Consider the following 23,225-nt stretch of genomic DNA (forward strand, 5'->3'; position numbering starts at 1 on the left):
TAGGCTTATCATGGGAAGAACTCAAAACACATTGAGAGTTGTTTAGTGAGGCATGAACCATACATCATTTGCCTCTCTCCAAATGGCACTTCTGATTGTGGAGGTAGGACAACATCCCAGCGGTCTTGATTTTTGTCCATTGTGCTGTCTTGTGCCATTGGTCTGCTAAGTGTGTGATGCAGATAATCCTTTTTGTTTGAGCTTTCTGTAGTTCTTTCTCACATACATCCTCTCTGTGGGCCTATAAATTAGAACTGCGTCCAGTAGTTCGGCAACCTTGGCTTCCGTGAACATAATGATGGATGCTGACATTAACATGGTATCTTACTGCTTACAAATCTTTCACAAATTATAATTATCTGAGCCTTTCAAGCTTTGTGAGGTAAGTAAGGCAGGTCTGTATCATACTACACTTACTTTATGGTCAGGGAGAAAAATATCCTAGAGACAGTCACATATATATTAAAATGAAGGATGGAATCAGTTGGGATTTTTAAAGACTATTTCTATGTTGTTAGCTGATGTCTTCAAAAATATTTGCTAGAAGGTTGAACTATTGTGTCCCAAAATTAAAGGTCAATTGTATTAAAATGCCTAATCCCCAAGTCAAGTCTGTGATAATGGGTGATCTGGTAAAGATTTCTCCACAGGAGGTCTCTCAATATCTGATGTTTACAAGTTAGCGTGATTTATAAGCAAGAGAGAAGGTAAAAAAGACACTTTGCAGGATAATTTTTGAGTTTTTACCAACCTTTGCAATCTAGATTTTGACCCTGAGGCAAAGGGATCATCCAAGTCTTTCTGGTTTCCTGGACTCTTCTGGTCCACTGGCTGTGAATTATTCAAGGGCAAAGAGACCATGTCATTCATTTGTAAACCGTGCGCCTCGAACAGTGCTGAAAACAGTCAAATGTCCACTAAGCTTGGCTAGTGGTTCTTATCCCATAGTTCCTCTGAATTAATTCATTATCATTTGAGGTACTGTGTCAAATGCTTAACCTCCAGTGCTAATGTGTATCTCCAGCCCTTCATTTGGAATTCTCTTCTAGTATAAAAGCAATCAATTTTTTTCCTGGCGTGGTGGCTCTTTATAAATGCTTGCTGTTTATTGTGTCTGCTCCCATTATTCTCTCTCCTTACACATTTAATTCACTCTTATCCTTTACTTTGTTTTGTTAGATGCTATTGCCAAATCACAAAATACATACAGATAGAATATGAGTGTAACACTTTCCCACTCTGTTCTAGACACATGCTCTTTAACAAGAACATTTTTATCGTCAAATTGGGAGGAATAGAAGGAACACTGAGTCATTCCCCAGGAGTATGAGAAAACCTGGTGCTGCGGTGGGGACTGGGCTTTCCCACCTGTCCTGCCTGGGTTCACACTGGGCTAAAGCATGAGATGGAGGGGACAGGGTACTGACTACACCGGCACTGACTCTTCCATTGCACTGGAATGATTGACAACTGGTTGGCAATTCTTCCATGAGAATTTTCAGGGGACAAGGGTATTCTGAGGCTGGCTCTTTCAGGCTTCTTGTTGTTGTTCCATTTTTAATACATCCCTTTCTTTTCAAAGAAAAAAAAGTCTTGTATTTTTGAGGGTTCAAGTCAGATTAGAATTTTTTTGGTATGTAACTTATGAGTATTTTTTTTTAAATCCTCTACTGCCCACATCCTCCTAATATCTAAGAGGAACTGAATTGGCAGCAAGTAGCACATCTATTTGCTTCTCCTTTTCCTGAGAAATTCCCAGAAGATCCTTTCAGAAAAACAGGCTTGAATTGTGCCCACTCCTTGTTGCTAATGCTCACTAGGAGAGATGGCAACACTAATGCAAGCAGTTATTAACAATGGCATTTGGGCCATGAGTGGCTTGCAGAGGTTGAGAATGCAGTGTTTTAAAATGGGACTGTGTGGAAAAGCTGAATTCAAATTGAGAAGGGGGCTGCACATGTGCTTCATTTAACTTCAGACAAATTTTTGACTACTTGTGTCATATGCAAATGTGTACAACAATGCTTGAAATTGGATTTCCATTTTACTTAATGAGATTAATGCAAGATCTGCATAATAATCAACAGTTAGTGTCAGGCCTCTGAGCCCAGGCCAGGCCATCACATCCCCTGTGACTTGCACGTATACATCCAGATGGCCTAAAGTAACTGAAGATCCACAAAAGAAGTAAAAACAGCCTTAACTGATGACATTCCACCATTGTGATTTGTTCCTGCCCCACCCTAACTGATCAATGTACTTTGTAGTCTCCCCCACCCTTAAGAAGGTTCTTTGTAATTCTCCCCACCCTTGAGAATGTACTTTGTGAGATCCACCCCTGCCCACCAGAGAACAACCACCTTTGACTGTAATTTTCCATTACCTTCCCAAATCCTATAAAACAGCCCCACACCTATCTCCCTTCGCTGACTCTGTTTTCGGACTCAGCCCGCCTGCACCCAGGTGAAATAAACAGCCATGTTGCTCACACAAAGCCTGTTTGGTGGTCTCTTCACACGGACGCGCATGAAAGTTAGTAGTCCTGCTACTCCTGGGGTTGAGAATTTCAAAATGATTGCTGGTTTTGAAGTTTGGTCTGACCCAGGGGAATTAGGACAATTGGTTGGTTTTGGGTATAGCTATGGTTGGTTATACTTACATTTGTGTGGTCCGAGACTAAAAGACCTCAATTTTCTTTAACTCAGATAGGTAGACATAAAAATAGAATTGTGTTTTTTTTAAATTCCATAGAAGTAATTAAGGATTTTTTTTTAAAGACTACACTCTAACAAAAATGTTTGTTCTATTTTTTCCTGAGTTTTAAAGAAAATGAGTAATGAAACCTCACCGCATGTTTTCTCTCCAACATGAATAATAGGAATTTGAAATCCATGATAATTACAATTAGGGTGTTTTCTCTCCAGGTTTTAGATATCTACAGTGTGCGGCCTGCAAAGAGAACAGCTTTACATAATTACAAAAGACAAGGAAGATTGGTTTCAGAAAAGCCAATGGTGGAACAGATGATTACATATAAAATTCTGGGCAAGAAGACAATGACAATACTAAGAGAGAGAGAGCTCAAGAGAGCGATACTAAGAACTCATTCAGAAATCAAGAAAACCCAAATAGCATTTATCCAAGCAGAGAGCAGCTCTGCAGTGTTCTATTAAACAAAAGGAAGGCAGATGTTCCATTTTGTCCCTGTTGGGAAGGTTTTCATTTATAGCTGGGTGATGTTTTTAAATAAGACTTTCCTAAGTAACTGCTTTATGGAAGGAAATCGAATATCTATGACAGGCTAGAGGAGTTTTAGGCCACTCTGGTGGCTCTCAGATGGGCAGTTCAAACTTTGACTTAAAGGTAGCATGTAGAAATGGAAAAAGTTCAAGACTTAGAGTTAAGGACTCCATGTCTGCCTTTGCCATTAAGTACTCTTTCTACCTTTCATGCCTCAGTTTCTTCATTTGTTAATCAGGATTATAATAACACACTGTGTGAAATTGGCACACCTTTTAACTTCCCTGGGTCTCAGGATTTTTATCTGTAAAATGAGACTATTTTATGACTCTAGAGAACATCTAAGCAAGGGTACTTTGGTTTTTATGTAAGCAAATTCTCAATTACCTCCCTATTTCTCATATTCTGGCCCTGCTGTTTGTTTCTCATGTTTCGTGGAGTGTTTATGATGATTAAATGAGACTACGTACAGATAATTGCTTTAAAAGTTATAGAGGGTGACCTAGAAATCAAAGTGAGACTTTTATTGTTAAGTCAACATCAAGTCTTGAAACAAATTCCAAATTTTTGCCAAAATGTCTATAAATCATACATCCAGTCCAGCATAGTATCCTAAGGGGGAAATTTCCCACCCCAAAATTGGTAAGTGGTGGAGATAGAATTTAGGCCAAGTCAGTCCAATCAGGGTCCATGTTCCTGATGATGATCTGTATTGCGCAAATAGTGGGAATGACCAAAATTCAAACTGAATCGGGAGGAATGCTGATGAAGAGGTTCATACCTTCTTTTCCCTTTTCCTTTGGATTCTTTCCATCAGGGAGAAATGTCCATAACTCCTTCTTTACTTCTCATAATAGGCCTCTGTAATGTCAAAGGAGAGATTGTCTGAAGCATTGCTTTTACTGAGGTGTCAGATGAGTTCTAACCCTTGTGATTAGGTTATTGACAAGGAAAATATACATTTTTCCCTTATCTGTTATATATGATCTATGTAAATTGAGGTTTTAGATTTAGCCATGCTGGAAGACTAAATATGTTCTTGAAAATCTGTGAGTGGCTGAGGTTTTCTTAAATTTTATAGCCTAAGTTATTGGTAATGTACTTCATAAATCTCAAGAGATAAGAACACATGCAAAGATGTTATTATTAAAGGTGAAGTGTTTATAATGGATGAGTTATGGTGGTAGAGGTGGTGGTGTGTGTGTTTTCATTTAATTGGGAAGAGATAGGTGTAATGATATGGGCAGGGCTTTGTTGATAATATCTCTGCAGTGTCACCTTTTCTGAGTCAGACTGGTAGCAGAGTCTAACCTGCTTCCATGACATCTGGCAGGCATAATGAGGCCAACAACATTTGCTAAGACCGTGTGAGTTAGAATTGTGCTTCTCCTCAAGATTTATAAGTACCATGTTTATAAAAGAAAGATTGTCTTAATGTTGTGTAACAGACTGGATGTAGGATGGAAGGAAGTGGAAGTAGCCATGGATGTATCAAAGGTTTCCAACTTGGGTGAGTGAGACAGTGGGGACAGGAAGAGAAGCAGGCTTGGTAAGAAAGATGATGACATTTTTGGACACCTTGTTTGTGAAGTGGTTGTGAGATATCCAGCTGAGGATGACAATAGGCTGTGTCTTAGGCCATTCTTGCGTTGGTATAAAGAAATACCTAAGACTGGGTAATTTATAAAGGAAAGAGGTTTAATTGGCTCACAGTTCCACAGGATGCATAGAAAGCATGATGCTGGCATCTGCTCGGTTTCTGGGGCAGTCTCAGGAAACTTATAGTCATGGCGTAAGGTGAAGGAAGAGTTGGCACTTCACGTGGCTGGAGCAGGAACAAGAGAGAGGGGTGAGGTGCTACCCATTTTTAAATGACCAGAGCTCATGAGAACAGCACCAAGGGGATGGTAGTAAACCATCATGAGAAATCTGCCTCCATGATCTAGTCACCTCCAACTAGGTCCCACCTCCAACGGGGGGATTACAATTTGACATGAGAGTTGGGCCGGGACACAGATCCAACTATATTAGGCTCTACGAAGTAGAAGTGTAACTCAAGCATGGGGGAAGTATCTGTAGTTGATATGGTTGGGCTGTATCCCCACCCAAATCTCACCTTGCATTGTAATAATCTCCATGTGTCAAGGGTGGTTTCAGGTGGAGATAATTGAATCATGGGGGTAGTTTCCCCCATACTGTTCTTGTGGTAATGAATAAGTCTCACAAGATCTGATGGGTTTATAGATGGGAGTTCCCCTGCACAAGCTCTCTTTGCCTGCCACCACGTAAGACATGACTTTGCTCCTCCTTTGCCTTCTGCCGTGATTGTGAAGCCTCTCTAGCCATGTGGAACTGTGAGCCAATTAAACATTTTTCGTTTATAAATTACCCAGTCTCTGGTATGTCTTCATTAGCAGTGTGAGAATGGACTAATACAGTAGTTAATGTGTAGGGTTGGGATGCACCAGCTTTGTGAAGATGGGGTGACCTAGCAGAAGAGATGGACATTGGAATAGGATGTGTAATGAGATTTTCTTGTTAGAGCTGATTTTAAACAGAGGGAGGTACAGAATGAAGAGGAGGAAATAGTACTAGCAGATAAATTGGGGTGCAGTCTTGGCTGACACAACTGCACATTTCTACTTTGGGGCTCTAGCACATTTTGTGCTATTTGCTGGAAAAGTTCTTCCCCTATGAAACTATGTGGGTGATTGCCTCACCCTTTTCAGAACTTGGCAAAAATGTCACTTTCTCAATGAAGCATTTGATGACTATTCCTTTTAAAACAGCAATCTCTCCTCTGTTCAGCATTCCCTGTCTTTCTACCCTGCATTATTTCTCTAAGCACTTACCACCATGTCACATACTGTCAGTTCAACTTAATGAGTTGTTTAATGTCAGTCTCAATTTATTGGAATTGCAAGCTCTACAAGGGCAAAGATTTTTGTTTACTTTGTATTTTGGGAATCTCTTAGATTTCCTGGCATGTAGTAGGAGCTCTAAAAATACTTGTTGAGAAAATAAATAGGCTCAGAGGGGCCTAAAGGTACAGATTTCATGTGATCATTTGCCTTGAAAATTTGGGAGGGTGCAGTTTTGGAGGAAAAGTGAAAAAAAAGATTATACCCTAAAACTTGATAGCAGGAAACTAGAGACCAGGTTTTGTGACTAGAAAATAGTTAAAGAAGACAAATGGTAAAGCAATTTGTCTTCTAGATAGGATAATTTAGAATATTAATGGGGCTGCTGATAAGTTAGTCAAGAAAATTAAGGATGCGCTTGCAGTGTTTGTGCAGGTGGAGATTGATGACAAGGGAGCCAGTTTGGAGGGACGGCAGCACATTTGAAAACCAGGCAGGCTGTGGCTCATTTCAGCTGGGCACAATGATGTCTCTCATATACTAAGGGTTGTTGTAAATGGTAGGTAAGGTTTGGCTTCTTAAAGTGCTTTGTTGTAATGTCTCTATAATGCAAAGAAATTAAGGATTACAACAGAGAAACTACCTGGGTTGATAAAATGAAGAGAATGAATATTCTAGATTTAGGAAATTTGAAATTAAATAATTTTTGAGAAAAATACAAAGTTTAGCATGATATAACTAAAATTCTTAAACATGATTGAATGATATGTTAAAATATAGGAAAAACTAAATGTAACTTACAAAATTTTATTGCAGAGTTTTAAAAGGATATAAACTAGTTGTGGAGAAGACAGTTGTCTCTCTTGCATCCTCAGAAGGTCCGTTTGGCTCATGGACTTCCTGGTAGTGCATCTTTCCACGCTGGGAAGGCCCCTGGGTTACCAGGACCCAACCTGAAATGGCCATTGCAAGGTCCTAGGAAAAGACCTGCAACTGTGGTCTGTAGTCCACGAGACAAATGTTTGACTTAATTAGGTTCTGTTCAAATGATGAGCTGACCAATATAATATGTGTTTAAAGGCTTTTATATTCTAAAACACAAATAACTGCATAATATTTACATATATTCACTGACTTCTTTTTCTGCAAGGAGAGTTTGGATAACTAACTTCTCAAGAGTGATGACACTTATCTTCCCTTGGGCTGATCACTTTCAGTGATGCTTCAATTTTTGATCTAGTCTTAGTGAACACCAAGCTAGAGGAGGTATTACTCTCCTTTCATCTCTCCTGTTTTCTCTTCTACATGCCTTAAAGCTGTCCTCATGTTTTCTTCGGTTGCCACTCAGGATTCTTTGGTTGTAAGCAACAGACATCAGTTCTGGCTAATTTACAATAAAGAGGAGTTTCTTAGAAGGTGGGAGTGAACACACAGATTTAGAGAATTAGAGTATTAGGCTTGGAGCAATCAGGAGTGAAGCAGCTCCAGACGGTCTTGCTGGCAGAAATGTCTGCGTAGTTTTGCCCAGGCTGAGCTCTGAAATTAGTTTTCTCCAGCAATTTTTAGCGTTTGCACCACATGGCTCATGATTCACATTCTAGGACAGGATATCCATTTTGTCTAGGTTGGCCAAGGGGAGATAGGGCCCCCAATTTATATTCCCACACATCTGATCCATTGAGGAGGGGTAATTCTCTCAAAACAAAAACCAAAAAATCAAAGACCATAAAATAGACCATGGTCAGTGAAAAAGCAGCCAATATCTAAAACCACCGTAGGTTAAAACAAAAACCCTGAAAGTTAACTGCTGTGCCCCTGCATGTGGCCAAGGCAGTTTAATCTCTGTGCTTCACATTTTATCTTGGACACCTCTAGTTCCTTGATGCTTTCTTCCATAGTGTATCAGAGTGCTGGTAGAAAATTAGCTCACTTTTTGTTGGTGTGTTCTGTAATGAAATTGTGGATGGAAATTAGATGGAGCTTTATAGTTTCCATCTGATAATCTCTATCTGTAGGTGAATGAAAATAGGATTTTAAACAACTTAGGCAGGATGTTATTAAACAGTGATTGAGAGCTACCACTTTCAGCAGTTTTAATGTTGTTACCTTTCTAAAATATTTTCTTTATTTTACTTCTCGGTGAGGATCTGTTTTCAGCTTGATCCTTATTCCGAATGTCTTATCCTAAGGGATTTTTTTTCAGGCTTTGCTGAAATAATGCTGTTACTCCCTCCATCTCCCATTTATTTCTCACTCACTGGTCTAAAGGGCTAGTGGTTCTGATGGACCCTGCTGTGCTCAGTTGGGCTTAGGTGGGATTGGCTGAGCTTGGCTCTAGGCTGCAGGTTGTATTTACATTTGGTCTAAAAGCATCCTTATTCTGGAACCGGTGATTCCTTAAGGCATGCTCTTCTAATGGTGGGTACAGGAGTGTAAGGGGCTGGTGAAACTTGCCAGGCCTCTTAAACCCTCAGCTTGGAAGCAAGTGGCATGTATCATTTCTGCCCATGTTCCAATGGCCAGAGCAAGTCAGGTGACCATGCCTAGTGTTGAGGAAGCCATGGCAAGGTCAGAGAAGAAGGATACATTGCAAACAAATAATACTGTCTTCCACAGGGCTTAAAACCTTTTCTTACCTTCATTCCAGCTGCAATGGGTTGCTGCAGAGAGCAGGCAGCTGAATGTCCTGGTTAGAAAGGGAATTAATTGAAGGTACCACAGATGTAGTGATTGCTTGATGGTAGGAGAAGGAAAAAAGGTTTTATACAGGAATCAGTCAGTTTAAATTTTGGTTTGTGAAGACACTAAGCAAATGCCTAAGCAAGGACCTGTACTCGGCAAAACGAGAATAGAGGCCCAAATGGAAAACCATTTAGAGATGAAAGAGCACCTAAGCAGCATGGGATGGACATGTGCGGCCAGAGCACACCTGAAGAGAATAGAGGCTACCCTCTTGGCCATCCTGGTCAGATGTCGGTCACATTGTGTGAGAAGGAATTGAAGATTGGTTTCAGGACCAATTATTTACATCCTGTAGTTTGCATATAAACCTATATATAAAAATACTTACAGAAGACTGAAAAATCTTTGACACAAAACTGTGCTCACCTGACAATATCTTCTCCAGTATCTTCCAAATTTAATATTTTTGTTTTTCAGGGTGTCTCATCAGTCATTTGCAATGACACTTGATTTTTTAAAACAAAGCACTTGGTTGTATTACTAGATACCACAGCTGGGTAGGTACTACTTGATTATTAAGGTCAAAATGCTGGTGATCAAAGTATGTAAAACCAAGAAAGCAAGTTAGCTTTTTACAGAATGTGTATGTGTTACATATGTTTATGAATAAGGAACATGTTATCCTTTCATATCCCCAGGAATTGAAGTGTAGACACTCCAAATAAAATAAAAAAAAATTTGTTAGAGACAGGATCCTGCTCTGTCACCCAGGCTGGAGTACAGCGACATGATCATAGTTCACTGCAGCCTCGACCTCCTGGACTTACGTGATATTTCCGCCTCAGCCTCCCAAGTAGCTGGAAATACAGGTGCATGCACCCATGCCCAGCTAATTTTCATTTTTTTTTCACAGAGTCTTACTATGTTGCCCAGGCTGGTCTTGAAATCCTGGCCTCAAGCTATCCTCCCTCTTTGCCTCCTAAAGTGCTGGGATTACAGGTGTGAACAACTGTGTCTGGCCTAAAATCAATTTATTTAAAATATAAAGTTATTAGGTTATACATATATACATAGAACTAACTGTCTGACCACAAATGATATGAAGGCAATTCGTACAATGTTATTAGCCCTGCATTGGCCTCTATCTTGTCCAGAACTGTCAGCCTGTAGGCAGAATCTGAGATCAGAAAGTGCTAGTATAATTTATTTAAACATACTTTCTGAGCATATTCTATATACTGGCTAGTCTCAAAACTTAATTTCAGTCACAGCACACAGAATTCTGTCTTAAGTACATTTCTCTCTTGGGGTGGTATGGGTAACCTCTCCTCTCCCCTAATTAGTTGTGTGTTCCTGTGTCTCAACCTGTAAAATGAAAATAACAACACTAATATTAATAGTAACAATAACAACAATGATAACAACAACAACAGCACAACATAATAAACCACTACGTGGTGTTTCTCTAAAGATAAAATATTTTGCAAGAGAAAAGAGCTTTGTTAGTGTTAGCATGTTGCTATTGACTTATGAAGAAATGATGGGCATCACACAGTTGTAGGCTGAACAAAATGTAGGCAAACTGACCACTTGAACAGCTGTATATCCATAGGAATGTGGAATAATATTTTATGACATGTTTGTTTCCTAGGGCTGCTGTAACAAATTAACCCAATCTTGGTGGCTTAAACTAACAGAAATTTATCCCAGCACAGTTCTACAGGCTAGATGTCCAAAATCAAGGGTTGAGCAGGGCCATGCTCTCTCTGAAGGCTCCAGTGAAGAATCCTGCCTTGTTTCTTCTTAGCTTATAATGGCTCCTGGCAATCTTTGGTGTTCCTTGGCTTGTAGTGGCATCATCTCTGTCTCCGTCTTCCTTTCTTCCCTGTGTGTGTGTCTGTGTGTTGCCAAATCTCATTTTTCTTATATCAGTTATTAGACTTAAGTTTCGATCTAATCCAATATGTCCTCGTCTTAATTACATTTACAAAGACCCTCTTTCCAAATAAGGTTACATTCACAGGTACCAAAATTTAGGACTTAAACATATCTTTTTGGAAGACATAACAACTCATTATAGACATATAATAGAATGAAGTGATAAGATGACAATCTCCTCAGTTGACAAGATGTTATATCAATGGATCAGTAATAAACTGAAGTTCATCATTTCTTACCTTTTTTTAAATGGAGAACTAAAGGTAAGGTCCTAAATCATTTCAAAACAATGGAAAATCTGTAGACCAAATTTGGGAAAACATGGCAAACTGATCACAAAAGTAATACTTTCTTCATTGTTTTCAGATGACAACTGAAAATATCCTTTTTTTTTTTTTTTTTTTTTTTTTTTGAGACGGAGTTTCACTCTTGCTGCCCAGGCTGGAGTGCAATGGCACGATCTCTGCTCACCATAACCTCTGCCTCCTGGCTTCAAGCGATTCTCCTGCCTCAGCCTCCCGAGTAGCTGGGATTACCAGCATGCGCCACCACACCTGGCTCATTTTACCTTTTTAGTAGAGACAGGGTTTTTCCATGTTGGTCAGGCTGGTGTCGAACTCCCCACCTCAGGTGATCCGCCCGCCTCGGCCTCCCAAACTGGTGGGATTACAGGCATGAGCCACTGCACTTGGCCAAAAATTCAACCTGATGCAGATAAAGATAAAACAATAAGCCTAGGGCAATAAACTGGGTTAAAGAGAAATTCAGATGATCATGTAGCATACTAATCAAGAGTGGAATCAGTATATTTAAATCCTTGAAATTATCAGGTTAGACTATTCCTCCTTTTAAAGTAATTGATTAGGAGACAGATATTATCATATAAGGTATATAAACTGATAGGCAAAGGATATGGTATTTAGACCTGTAGATATAAGGACATAGAGCTGTGTCAGATTGTATTTTACGTAAGCTGTAATGCTACCAATGTTTGACTTAACCTAGTGAAAAATGCATACATGCTTTTTAAAGGTTCATAAATTTCTTAGCAGAGTTTAGCAGGCAGTTTCATTCTCTATCCTAATTAACAAGAAAGTATTTTAAGTAAACTGCAAGGGAAATTATTTCAGATCCATTAATCTGAAGAACTACTATGCTTTTATCACTTATAGTCTTGGTCCATCTGAAGATGGTGGTGTTTCAGAATACCAATGTATTTATAATGGCAGAAATTTCTGTAAAGCCTCATCTACCTGCACTCTATATTCATAGAATAATAGACACTGATGATAAGGTTACTATCGCATTTGCACAATGACTTGTTAGAAATTTAAGTGTTTCATGGGTAGGTGTTAGCTTGGCAACTCTACCCTCCATGGGTTTATTTTGTTTGCTGTAATGGTTCAATTTTATGTGTTAACTTGTCTATGGTGCCCAGTTGCCTGGTCAGTCACTGGTCTAGATGTTGTGGTGAAAATATTTTGTAGATGTGATTAATATGTGGAATCAGTTGACTTTAAGTAAAAGAGGAGAATGAGTACCAATGTGGCTGACTAGAAGCAGCTAGTGAGTACCACTCTCACAGAGAGGAGATAGAGCAGCCAGTAGACACTAGCTCTTCAACTAGATGGTTCAGGAGGACACACTGGGATTCATCAAGGAAGCAATAAGGTCCATGGGGAACAGAGAAGAGCAAGACAGGAAGCCACCCACCTGGGACTGTTGCTGAGTCAAGGGAGGCTCCCCACTATGGGGAAATGGTGAGTGAGAGTCCCCAGGGGCCCACATTTCTGCCACAGACCTTTGCTACCCTGGGCACAGGAGATCCCCCTGACTTCCTCCCCCTGGGGCCTCTTGACTGACATGGAGAGCTATGTGGGTTCTGGGCAGAGCCATAGCTCAGGCACATGCAGAGTCCCAAGGGCCTTGTACCCCTGATCACTCCAGGCCAGCAGCAGTAGCTCCACCAACAAGGTAGGCTAGGCTCTCTCACATCCCTGAGGATAGGGGCCGGATCCAGACTACTGAGGAGTGGACCGACTTGCCTCTGCTACACCTCGCCTGCTGGCCTGGGACCTCAGCACAGCCACCCCACCCCTGTCTGAGCACTCAGACAGGTAGCGGCTCTGCATTTCTCTGGGATGGAGCTGCCAGAGGTAACAGACAGGCCTATCATTTTTGCTGCTGCAGTCCCTGCTCCTACTCTCCTCAGGCTTGGGAGGGAGTGAAGAATTTAAGGACCGTTGTGGGTCTCCAGCATAGTGCAGCTACCTTACAGAAAAGTGGCCAGACTTTCCTATGCAGATGCCTGCCGCTGCTACTCCTCACTGGGCAGGGCCTCCCTGCCTGGGCTTCCAACACAGCCACCCTACCCCACCTGAGCTCATCAGTCAGTGGCGGCTCTGTGTTTCTCTGGGGAGGAAATTGACAGAGCAGGAGCACCGTCATCTTGGACAAACACCGCCACTTTAAGTTCCAGCTCTCTTTCTAGTCTCATGCATTTCATGGAAATCACTTCTCTTCTAACTACGAGCAGCCAGAAAGAGCAGACAGTAAAACATAGATAAGACAGCTCAGGCACAGAGGGGGATGGGGGGAAGGTCCCTTTGGTAACTGCCAAAATTTACCCTCATAAAATGGGCTCCAGTAAAACAGTGGGCCTTAATAAGCACATTCCTTTCCCTTCAGGTGCACTAAGATAGGGAAGCTAAAAGCAGACTTGAGGGGTATGCCTGCGGTTGCAGAAAGATGTTTGGGAACAGACACACAACTCTCCCTCCCAGATAAGCACAACAAAGAGACACAGAAGCAGTCCAAGCCTCTGATAAACTCTCCCACCATGAATCCTTAAAAACTCTTAGTCTGTAAGAGAGTGTGCCTCTGACCTAACTTGGCCAGAAGCTCCTCTCGGGTTTGTTTTCTCTAAAATAAACCTGTCTTGACTGGTGAGCTGCATTTCATGTTTCTTTCCTCTTTCTTTAATTCTTACAGAAATCCCAGAGACAACCCAAAGCTCTATTGCTACTGGAGCTGCAGAAGTACCACTTGCTGTCCTTGGGCTGGAGAAGAAACAAAAAGCCTGGATGTTTTGCTGGCACCTCGAGCATCACACAGTCACCATAGAGAGAGGAGCCCAGCCTCTCAGTCTCTCTTCACTGTGAGCCTCTATCTCCTACTCTTCACCAAGCAGCCCTGCCCCGCACAGAGCTGCCCCAACCCTGGATGAACATTTCCATTGGCAGTGGCTCTGTTTCTCCAGGGTGAGGCTCCCAGAGGCCACTGAAAGTCCCTCTGCCATTGCAACTGCAGAGGTACTGCCCTTGCTGCCTTTGCACTGGAGAAGGAACAAAGACCCTAAGTGCTTTACTCATACCTCCAGCCTGCCACAGCTGCCCTAGGGAGAAGAAGCCATTCTGTCTTCCCTGCAAACCCCTCATCCCCCTGTTCATCACCAGGCAGGGCCTCCTGGCTTGGGCCCTCAATGCGGCTACCCATCCTGGGGCTGATTGTTCCAATTGGCAGCAACTCTTAATTTCTCTGAAGTGAAGCCCCAAGAGACAAGTGAAAGGCCCTCTGCCATTTACACTGCCAAGGTCCCTTACCCTGCAGCTCCCAAGCTGGGGAGAAAACAAAAAGCCAGAGTTCACCCCAGGGTTGCAGTGCACAGCCTGAGAGTGCCAAGCTGGGATCTGCAGCCAGCATTGAATAGAAGGGGAGCCCTACACTCTCAGAGTACTGAGAGAGAACACTGCTGCAATCACGAGGAAATGCAGAGGAGCTGATGCAGAGGAGTAATGTGGCTGAGCAAGAGCCTACATACTGGCCATTACACATAGGCACCATCTACTGGATCCCAGGCCAAACTTTGACACCAAAAATACTTTGCTAATATAGCCCCCTGTGAAACCAAGGACAAGAATTCAGCCACAAATGAAGACCCTGCACAAAGCCCCGGCCTTTTGAAAACATCCAGAAATGAAGTCAATTGACTGTACTCAAATTACACCACAGTTAAAGGAACATCAGCCCACGTGGATGAGAAAGAACCAGCACAAGAATTATGGCAACTCTAAAAGTTAGAGTGTCTCCTTACCTCCAAAAGATCACATTAGCTCCCAAGCCATTGTTCTTAACCAGAATGAAATGGCTGAAATGACAGACATAGAATTCAAAATCTAGATGATAACAAAAGGTCATTGAAATTCAGGAAAAAGTTGAAACCCATTCCAAAAAACATGAAGAATCCAGTAAAATGATTCAGGAAATGAAAGATGAAATAGCCATTTTAAGAAAGAACCAAATGGAGATGACAGAGCTGGAAAACTGACTACAAGAATCTCATAACACAATAGGAAGTATCAATAACAGAAAAGACCAAGCTGAGGAAAGAATCTCAGAGATTCAAGACCAGTTCTTTGAATTATCAGGTTGATGCAAAAGTGATTGTGGCTTTTGTCATATTTGATGGCAAAAACCACAATTACTTTTGCACCAACCTGATAACTCAGACAAGAAAAAAAAAAACTTGGAAAAATATAATATTATGTAAAGAGTCCAAATCTATGACTCAGTGGCATATCTGAAAGGGAGAGAAAACGAGAAAATTGGAAAATATATTTGATGATATTGTCCACAGAAATTTCCCCAACCCCATAAAAGGAGTCAGCATACAAATTCAAAAAATTTAGAGGACCCCTGTGAAATATAGTACAAGAGGACCATCTTCAAGACAAATACTCATCAGATTCTTCGAGTTCAATGTGAAAGAAAAAAATATTAAAGGCAACTCAAGAGGAGGGGCAGGTCACCTACAAAGGGAACCCCATCAGGCTAACAGCAGACCTTTCAGCAGAAACTACAAGCCAGAAGAGATTGAGAGCCTATATTCAGCATCCTTAAAGAAAAGAAATTCCAACCAAGAATTTCATATCCAGCCAAACTAAGCTTCATAAACACAGAAGAAATAAGATCTCTTTCAGAGAAGCAATTGCTAAGGAAATGTGTTACCACAACATCTACCTTATAAGAGGTCCTTAAGGGAGTGCTAAACATGGAAATGAGCACCGTGAAAACACACTCAAGTACATAGACTATCAATAACATAAGGCAAATACACAATCAAGTCTACATAACAACCAGCTAACAAAATAATGGCAGGATCAAATCTGCACATATAAATATTAACCTTGAGCATAAATGGGTTAAACACCTCACTTAAAAGACATAGAGTAACAAGTTGGATTAAGAAGCAAGACCCATGTATGCTGTCTTCAAGGGACCCAGCTCACATACAAGGACACCCACAGGTTCAAAGTAAAGGGAGGGAGAAAGATCTATCAAGCAAATAGAAAACAAAAAAGAGCAGGAGTTGCTATTCTTATTTTAAACAGAACCAACTTTAAACCAATAATGATAAAAAAGGAAAAAGAAGGGCATTACATAATAATAAACAGTTTAATTCCACAAGAAGACTTAACCATCCTAAGTATGTATGCACCCAAAACTGGAGCACCCAGATTCATAAAATAAGCTCTTAGAGACGTATGAAGAGACTTAGAGAAACATAATAGTAGTGGGAGAATTCAACACCACACTAATGATATTGGACAGATCAAAGCAGAATGCTAACGAAAATATTCAGGACCTAAACTTTACTCTTGACCAACAATCTGTAGATGGATCTAACAGACGTCTACAGAACACTCCACCCAACAAAAACGGAGTATACATTCTTCTCATCTACACATGAAACACACTCTAAAATTGACCACATGCTCAGCCATAAAGCAATTCTCAACAAATTAAAAAATGGAAATAATACCAACCACACTCTCAGACCAGAGCACAATAAAAATAGCAATCAATACCAAGAACATTTCTCAAAACCATACAATAAAATGGAAATTAATCTGTTCCTGAATGACTTTTGGGTAAACAATGAAATTAAGGCAGGAATCAAGAAAATCTTTGAAATTAATGAAAACAAAGATACAATGTAACAGAATCTCTGGGACACAGCTAAAACAGTGTTAAGAGGGAAGTTTGTAGCTCTAAACACCCACATCAAAAAGTTAGAAAGATCTCAAATTAACAACCTAACATCACACCTAGAGGAACTTGAAAAATAAGAGGAAACCAATATCAAAGGTAGCAGAAGAAAATAACAAAAATCAGAGCTGAACTGAATTAAATGGAAATGAGAAAAACCATATAAAACATCAAGGAAACCAAAAGTTGGTTCTTCAGAAGAATAAGTACGATTGACAGACTGCTTGCTAGGCTAATAATAAAGAAAAAGAGAAGATCCAAATAAACACAATCAGAAATGACAAAGGGTACATTACCACTGACCCCACAGAAGTACAAAAACCCTCAGAAACTATTATGAGCACCTCTATGCACACAAACTAGAAAACCTAAAAGAAATAGATACATTTCTGGAAACATACAACCTCCCAAGATTGAATCAGGAAGAAATTGAAACCCTGAACAGGTCAACAATGAGTTCTGAAACTGAATCAATAACAAAAAACCTACCAATCAGAAAAATCCCTGTAGCAGATAGATTCACCACCGAATTGTACTACATGTATAAAGAAGAGCTGGTACCAATCCTACTGAAACTATTTCAAAAAAATCAGTGAGGAAGGTCTCCTCTCTAACTCATTCTATGACGCCAGAATAATTCTGATACCAGAACCTGGCAGAGCCACAGTGAAAAAAGAAAACTTCAGGTCAATATCCTTGATGAACAGACATATAAAAATCTTTAACAAAATACTAACAAACTAAATCTAGCAACATAGCAAAAAGCTAATTCACTATGATCAAGTAGACTTTATCTGGGATGCAAGGTTAGTTCATCTTACACAAATCAATAAATGTGATCCATTTCATAAACAGAACCAAAACCAAAACCCACATGATCATCTCAATAGAAACAGAAAAGGCTTTCAATAAAATTCAATATCCTTTCATGTTAAAACTCTAAATAAACTTGGAATCAAAGGTACATATCATAAAATAATAAGAGCCATCTATTACAAACCCACAGCTAATAACATCATACTAAATGGGCAAAAGCTAGAAGCATTCCACTTGAGAACCAGAACAAGACAAGGATTCCCACTGTCACCACTCCTATTCAACATAGTATTGGAAGTCCTAGCCACAGCAATCGGGAAAGAGAAGAAATTCCAACCAAGAATTTCATATCCAGCCAAACTAAGCTTCATAAACGCAGAAGAAATAAGATCTCTTTCAGAGAAGCAATTGGTAAGGAAATGTGTTACCACAAAATTAAAAAAAAAATCCTATCCAAATAAGAAGAGAGAAAGTCAAATTATTTCTTTGCAGATGATATGATACTATACCTAGAAAACCCCATAATCTTTGCTCAAAGGCTCTTAGATCTTATGAACAAGTTCAGCAAGGTTTCAGGATACAAAATCGATGTACAAAAATGAGTAACATTTCTATATACTAACAATGTCCAAGCTGAGAGCTAAGTCAAGAATGAAATTCCATTCTCAATAGCCACCAAAGGAATAAAACACCTAGGAATACAGTTAACCAGGAAGGTGAAAGATATCTACAATGAGAATTGCAAAACACTGCTGAAAGGCATCAGTGGCAACACAAACAAATGGAAAAATATTCCATGCTCATGGATAGGAAGAATCAATATTGTTTAGCTGGCCATACTGACCAAAGCAATTTATAGATTCAATGCTATGCATATCTACCAATGATACTTTTCACAGAATTAAAAAAATTATTCTAAAATTTATTTGAAACCAAAAAAGGAGCCCATACAGTCAGAGCAATCATAAACAAAAAGAAAAAAAGCTGCAGGTTTCACACTACCTGATTTCAAGCTATGCTACAAGTCTACAGTAACTGAAACAGCATAGTACTGATACAAAAACAGACATGTAGACCAATGGAACAGGTTAGATAACCTAGAAATAAAGTTGCACACCTACAACCATCTGATCTTCAACAAATCTGACAAAACAAGCAATGGGGAAAGGATTCCCTATTCAATAAATGGTGCTGGGATAACTGACTAGTCATAGGCAGAAGATTGAAACTGGATCCCTGAATTTTACCATATACAAAAATTTACCCAAGATGGATTAAAAACTTAAATGTAAAACCTAAAACTGTAAGAAAACTTAGGAAATACCATTCTGGAAATAGGAACTAGCAAAGATTTCATGATGAAGTCACAAAAAACAATTGCAACAATTGACAAATGGGACCTAATTAAACTAAAGAGATTCTGCACAGCAAAAAACAAAACAAACAAAAAAACCCAAAACAAAACAAAAAAAAAGCAAACAAAAAAAACCACAAAACGATTAACAGAGTAAACAGACAACCTGCAGAATATGAGAAAATATTTGCAAACCATGCATTTGATAAAGGTCTAATATTGATAACCTATAAGAAACTCAGAAATCAATATGCAAAAAACCCATTAAAAAATGGGCAAAGGATATGAACACTTCTCAAAAGAGACATGGATGTGGCCAACATTAACATATGAAAGAATTCTCAATATGACTTATCATTAGGGACATGCAAATCAAAACCACAATGAGATACCATCTCATAACAATCAGAATGGATATTAATAAAAAGTAAAAAAAAAAAGATGCTGGTAAAGTTGCAGAGAAAAGGGAACACTTATACACCGTTGGTGTGACTGTAAATTAGTTCAGCCATTGTGGAAAGCAGTATGGTGACTCCTCAAATAGCCAAAAGCAGAACTAGCTTTTGACCCAGCAATCTCATTACTGGGTGTATACTCATAGGAATGTAAATCATTCTACCATAAGATACATGTACACTATTCACAATAGCAAAGATCATGTCTAGATGCCTACCAGTGATGGACTGGATAAGGAGAGTGTGGTACATATACACGATGAAATACTATGCAGCTATTAAAAAAATATTATGGCCTTTGCAGCAACATGGATGGAACTGGAGGCCATTATCCAAAGCAAATTAATGCAGAAAAATCAAGTACGGAAAATCAAGTACTGCATGTTCTCGCTTGTAAGTGTGAACTAAATTCTATTGATTACAGATGGACACAAAGAAGGGAACAACAGACACTGGAGCCTATTTGAGGGTAGAGGGTGAGAGTAGGTAAGGATTGAGAAACTATGATATTTATTAGGTATTATGCAGATTACCTGGGTGACAAAATTATCTGTACCCCAAATCCCCGTGAAACACAATTTGCCTTTGTAACAAACTTGCACATGTACCCCTTGAGCTCAAAATAAAAGCTGAAAAGAGAACAAAAACAAAACAAAAAAAGTGAAAGAGGTTATCCTCCATAATGTGGGTGGGCCTCACCTAATCAGTTGAAAGCTTTAAGAGCAAAAACTAAAATTTCCTTAAAAAAACAAAAGGGAATTCTGCCTCAAGACTATAATATATAAAATCCTGTCTGCATTCCAGTCTGCTGGCCTGTCCTACAAATTTGAGATTTGCCAAATATATCCTATTTGTTCTGTGTGTCTGGAGAACCCTGACTGATAACAGTTGCTTTATAATACATTTAAGCATCTTCAGACTTGAAGTTTAGCAATGTTTCTAAAATTATGGTAGGATTGAAAATATCACAATAGCTACTCTAACCCTGTATCCATTGTAAGACAGTGTATGGAGTGCTGAGTCCCAGGAAGGAGCAAGATTGTTTGAGTATCCTTTTTAAAGTAGCACCAGAATCGTGAAGACCATCATCAGTCCTATCCTCTTGGTTCAGCTGTCTTCTCTTCTATGACATTTAAAAAGCTTGTTAATTTTGGGTTTTCTAAAGTCAACAAAAGGATAAAGAGAGAAAAACAATACTCTGACATGATTACATACAAAGTACACATATAAAATACATCCATGTATATTACTGCTACATAAAAATAAATGTGATCTCATGTATAATAAATGACAAAAACAATATTTTGTGGTTCTAATGTCTACATTGCAACCTTGTAATGTCATAAACTGACAAAGCCCCACAAAGTGGGAGTTGTCTCAATTCTGGTCTTGTTTAGCCTATCACCTTTCCTTGTCCTGGTTTTGTGTGTGGACAAATCAGTATTTGAATCTTATGACATTTCATAGCATTTATTTTCTGCATTGGCCAGGTTGCTTCCTTATACGTTGAGTGTCTTACCATAAATGTAGATAATTCTTAACATCTCTGTAGTTTCTTAAGTAACATCTTTAATAGAGAGTTTACTACAGCTGTTTTCTTTCTCTCTCTCTGTAGCTACCCCTGATTGAGATTCATTCCTTTATACTTAAATTTTTCCTGAATGCCTGTGCTGGATACTATGAGAGATAATAGATGAACAAAATGGATGTCGTATTAGTTTGTTAGGGCTCCATAACAAAATACCACAAACTGGGTAGCTTAAACAACAGAAATTTATTTTCTCACAGTTATGGAGGTTGGAAATCCAAGTTCAGGGTGTCAATAATTTGGTTTCTCCTGAGGTCTGTCTCTCCTTGCCTTGCAGATAGCTGCTTTCTCAATGTGTCTTCACATGGCTTTCCCTCTGCGTGTGCACCCCTGGTGTCTTCCTCTTTGTATAAGGACACAAGTCCTTTGGAATTAGGGCCTCACCCTTATGACCTGATTTAACCTTCATTACCCCTTTAAAGGCCCTTTCTATAAATATAATCTCATGAGGAATAAGGGTTTCAACATATGAATTTTTGGGAAACACAATTCAGTCCATAACTGATGTAGTCATTGTACTGGTCATGTTCATAACTCCTGTCTGTATAGAGGCCCTGCTGGAACTGAAGCATGCTGGTCTTCTTCAATATGTCTTCTTCTAAATGTCTGCAAATTACTTAGGAAATAATCTCTCTGTGCGTTGTGTCCCTTGTCTCTTTTGCTAAGGGGTTGTAATGCGGAAATATTCCTTACAACTCAATAGCAAATAAAACAACCTGGGGCAAATGATCTGAAAAGACATTTCTTGAAAGAAGACTTACAATTGCAATAGGTGCTCAATGTCAGTAATTACCAAGGAAATGCAAATCAATACCACAATAAGCTATCACCTTCCATCTGTTAAAACGGCTATTACAAAAAAGACTAGAGACAGCAAATATTGGCAAGCATGTGGAGAAAAGGGAACCCTTTATACACTGTTGATGGGAATGTAAAATGGCCCAGCATTACGGCAAACTATTGTTGTTCCTCAAAAATTTAAAAATAGAGCTACTGTATGGTATAGTAATCTTAATTCTGGGTATATACCCAAAGGAAATAAAATCAGGATCTTGAAGAGATATCTGTATTTCCATTTTATTGCAGCATTCTTCATAATAGTCAAGATATAGAAATAACCTAAGTGTCTGCTGACCAATAAATGGATAAAGAAAATGTGTTATATAACAATGGAATATTATTCAGACATACAAAGGTAAGTCCTGCTATTTGTGATGACATTAAGTGAAATAAGCCAGGCACAGAAAGACAATACCACATGATCTTACTTACAAGTGAAATCTAAAAAAGTTGAACTCACTGAAAAAAGAGTAGACTGTTGGTTGCCAAGGGCTGGGGGATCAGGGAAATAGAGTTCATATCGTTAGTCAAAGGGTACAAACTTTCAGTTATAAGATGAATGGGGGTATAATATACAACATGGTGACTAAAGTTAATAATGTATCATTTACTTGAAATTTGCTAAGGGAGTAGATCTTTAGTATCCTCATCCCCTCCTCCCCACTACAAAATGATAGCTATGTGTGGTGATCGCTGTGTCAATTAATATGATTGTGGTAATCATCTCACAATGTATACATAAGTCAAATCATTATGTTGCACACCTTGAATATACACAATTTTTATTTGTCAATCATACCTCAATGAAGCTGAAAAAATAAACAAGATTCCTTTTGTTGTTTTGCGGGAAGTGGTTGTTCAGTTTATTTCATGCCTGCCCGTGTAGAATAGAATCCTACTTTCTCTGAACTAAAATACTGTTAATAAGTGGACTCTCTAGAAACCTTGTAAACCCTTATATTGGAATGAAAATGGCTTTTTTTTTTTTTTTTTTACAAAAGAGGTTTAGTGGACTTACAGTTCCACCTGGCTGGGGAGGCCTTACAATCATGGCAGAGGGCAAGGAGGAGCAAGTCACATCTTACATGGGTGGCAGCAGGCAAAGAGAGAGCCTGTGCAAAGAAACTCCCATTTTTTTTTTTTTTAATTATACTTTAAGTTTTAGGGTACATGTGCACAACTTTCAGGTTTGTTACATATGTATACATGTGCCATGTTGGTGTGCTGCACCCATTAACTCGTCATTTACATTAGGTATATCTCCTAATGCTATCCCTCCTGCCTCTCCCCACCCTACAACAGGCCCCAGTGTGTGATGTTCCCCTTCCTGTGTCCAAGTGTTCTCATTGTTCAATTCCCACCTATGAGTGAGAACATGCAGTGTTTGGTTTTTTTGTCCTTGC

General features: G+C 39.3%; 1 long non-coding RNA gene across 1 annotated transcript in view; it reads left to right on the forward strand.

Annotated features, from left to right (window-relative positions):
• LOC134737859 (uncharacterized) overlaps positions 1-17,018 on the forward strand; it is a 56,347-nt gene extending 39,329 nt beyond the window's left edge. The window contains exon 3 of the long non-coding RNA XR_010123248.1: positions 13,713-17,018. This is a non-coding gene — a long non-coding RNA (uncharacterized LOC134737859). The remainder of the gene's footprint in view (positions 1-13,712) is intronic.
• The last annotated feature ends 6,207 nt before the right edge of the window (positions 17,019-23,225 follow it).

This window comes from Pongo pygmaeus, chromosome 12, assembly GCF_028885625.2.
Source record: "Pongo pygmaeus isolate AG05252 chromosome 12, NHGRI_mPonPyg2-v2.0_pri, whole genome shotgun sequence".
NCBI classification, from domain to species: Eukaryota; Metazoa; Chordata; class Mammalia; order Primates; family Hominidae; genus Pongo; species Pongo pygmaeus.